The sequence below is a fragment of the Artibeus jamaicensis genome, unplaced genomic scaffold (assembly GCF_021234435.1).
Source record: "Artibeus jamaicensis isolate MK-2021 breed Jamaican fruit bat unplaced genomic scaffold, CSHL_Jam_final scaffold_916, whole genome shotgun sequence".
In the NCBI taxonomy this organism is placed as follows: Eukaryota; Metazoa; Chordata; class Mammalia; order Chiroptera; family Phyllostomidae; genus Artibeus; species Artibeus jamaicensis.
The window spans coordinates 10,194,062-10,197,426 of NW_026522059.1; positions in this window are offsets into that span (position 1 = coordinate 10,194,062).

Sequence of the window (3,365 nt, forward strand, 5' to 3'; positions counted from 1 at the left end):
TCACCAGCACATAATTTTTAAATTTCCTAAGAATGCTGTTTAATATAGTATTTGTTTCAAATTAATGTTTTTTAAGAGAAATAAACAAAGAGTGAAATGTTCTACTTAACATGAACTGTCCGGCACTGAAGCGAGTGCCATAATGGCCTCACCTTAAGTGTCGCAGAAAGTCTATCGTGCAGCTAGGACGGCAAGCCCACAGCTCAGCTTCATCGTCATCATTCATATAGTGAGCACACAGGCTGTGCCAGGCGGTCCATGAAGCATATGCAAAGTGCAAGGGCAATAAAGAAGGAAGGTTTCACATTAATCATTCCTTATTTTGCTAAACTGTAAAACTGAAGTCCTGAGATTTTCAGAATTATAGTGCTTTCTCATCGGACAGAAATGGAACATTTCTCAATTGTGTGTGTTCCAAGGTACTGAATAAAGTTGAGAAGGAACTCTGGCTCTGAATTTTTAAGGGAAGAGGATAGTGTACCCAACTTAACCATCCATTTAGAGGAAGGAAGGAAGGGAGGGAGGGAGGAAGGGAGGGAGGGAAGGAAGGGAGGACCATCCTATTAACAAGCAGGTTGCTGCTCAAAACCCTTCAATGGCTTTCCATTGACATTAGGAAAAATTCCAAACTCTAACGTGATATAGTTGTTAGTGTTGGTTGCCTACATACAGTAATATTCATTCACCCCTTCCCCCTTCCCAACTACATGTCTGTGTATACATGTAAACATGTTTCCCCCATGTGCAGAGGGAATTTGAACTGTTTTAACCCCCAGGACATAACAGTCTCTGGTAATTGTCATGGGCCATCATCAGCAAAGGAGTCTATTGCTCCAGCCACTGTTGGTAGCCTCTTTGTGACTGGGGGTCGGAGGGCGGGGAGCGTTCAGAACCAGGCCGAGAATGACAGAGCAGTGAGCAAAAGATTCTGGTTCCACTGAATCAACCAACTCTGAAGTCACCCACCTTTGAACCTTTTGGTGAGAAATTAGGTGAGAAATTAGGTGAGAAATTTCTTTGTTATTAAGTCTGTTTAAGCCTAGACCTTGCATAACTGGCATCAGCCAAAAACATTCTAACAGGAACACATGCTTTCAGGCCTTCACCACGGTGCCTCGCTGTCCTGCCGTGCCTCACCGCTTGGTCTCAACGCTTCCGAGCCCTCTCCTTCTCTCAGTTCCTCAGATGTGTCTGACTTTTCCTCCATGTCTTTACACACATCATAAGTCCCGCTTTGGCTGGGTAATTCCCACCAATCCTTAGGCCTTGGCCTAAATGTCACTTTCTCTGGGAAGGTGATCTCCTAACCTTTATGATCTTGAGTTGGTTCAAACACCAGTCTCTGGGAGATAATTACATATTATTTATCCAGCCTTTTAATTAACAAGATTAATTTTTCGAGGCAATGCTGCATGGTGAGTTAATTTACAGATTCTCAACCTGGGTTCAAATCTAGGCTCTACTTCTTACTAGCAGGGTGACCGCACCCTGTGTGTCTTAGTTTCCCTGTACATCAGGTGGGGATAACAGTACCTTCCCCATACAGTTAGGGGGGCTATGAGGATTCAGCGGGTTAATACGTGAAAAGCACACCATGCCTAGTACATAGTAACGATTGTCATTGTCACTGTCGCGAGAGAGGCAGCTTAGTACGAAGGAAAAGATAGAAAACCCAACCCAAGGCCTGGAGCATCAATTACCTGTTCGAGACCCAGCGTCTGCCATACTTCTCTGCGCCCATTTTCTCACCTGTGAAAGGAATGATATAAACTCTCTTCCTTCATCTCTCTTCATTTATTCGATGAATATTTACTGAGTACTGTCCTTTTATCGTTATGAAAAGACCTCTTTATTTCTAGTGACACTTTCCATGTCAAAGTTTCTGATGTCTGACATGAGTATAGCTCCTTCAGCTTTTTTATGCTCATTTGCATTACCTGTCCTTTTCCATCCTTTCACCTTCAGTCTGTTTTTACCTTTGAATTCGAAGTTTGTCTCCTGTAGATAGCATGTCATTGCTTTCTTTTTTTCAGCCCAATCTCATAGTCTCTGACTTTTGATGATTATTGGTGGGGCTTGGTTTTTAGGCATTGGAGATATTACAGTAAATCTGAATGCTGAGCAAAAGGACCCAGCAGAAGCAGAGGCAGGAGGTGTAGGAGAGAAGAATGAATATTAATGGCGCAGGTCCGTGAGAGGGTAAGCAAGGAGAAAATCCATAGCTCATGTGAGGAGAGTTGCTTCTCCTAGGAGCAATGAACCTTTGTCAATGGTAACAGAAGGGAAATAGGAGACAGTTGGTATAAACGCAGGGTCTTTTACTGGTGTGATGATGGGAGGGAACTCAGAGCATTCACTTCTGGTGGCTTCTGTATTCTCTTGCGGAGATCAGCAAAGCCAATCTAGGTGGAAATACTTCAAAAGCATCAGAGAAGTACAAAGTGAAATTTTGACTCGTTCCACCCTTATCACCTAGCATAGATTAGAGCTTCACATAAGTGAGACCCCAGGACAGCTGGGTTTTGATGGGGTTGGACTCAGGAAACCAGAGGCAGGCAGGGAAAGACTGGACCATTGAGTGTGGTCTGCCCTCAACTTGAACCAAAGCCAGGGCTGAGAAGGCAGCATGGAGAAGAGGCTACTGTGGATTTGTGCATGATTCCGTCTTTTCCACGGGCCTTGCCCTGCTGGCAGCATCCACTGGCTCTGAGAAAGAAAGGCTCTGGGTTCGCCCCACTGTCGGCCAGCGTCCTGTCACATCCACAGCTAGATTTTGCTAATCGTCCAGGCGGAGTGATCCGTGGTGCTGAGAACTTGGAACGCACAAGCTAATAAGCAAGCCTCAACCGGGCTACATTGTCTCATCATCCTTTCTGGACTGTGCAATCCTGTGAAATGCTCACTGGCCTGAGGGGCTTCCCACTCACTCACAGCCCAGCCCACAGTCTGATTCACCCTGTTGGCCGGAGGGAAGACAGGCATCTGGCTGTACAGAGAAGCTGAACCGGAAGAACTCTGGCATAATGGGTCTGCATGGAAAATGTTTTTCCTTTTGTCTATTTGAATGTTTTTGTTGACAAACCATATGCTTATTGGTGAAAAAAGTAGTGAGGATTATTTGGATGTTCACTTGATGAAAATCACAATTTACACTTGCTATCTGATATAGTATTTCTAAGCCTTCTGCCTTCTTTATACCCTTTTGCTTGTGGTATCTCTAAAAATTACAATAGAAGAATTGTTTAAAGGCACTTAAATCTACCATCTTTTTCTGTTATTAATAATCATAATCCCTTTTATATATATTAGCTTCAGAACTACTGCTTTCACATTCTTATTTAATGATGACTATATTGCATCCATTT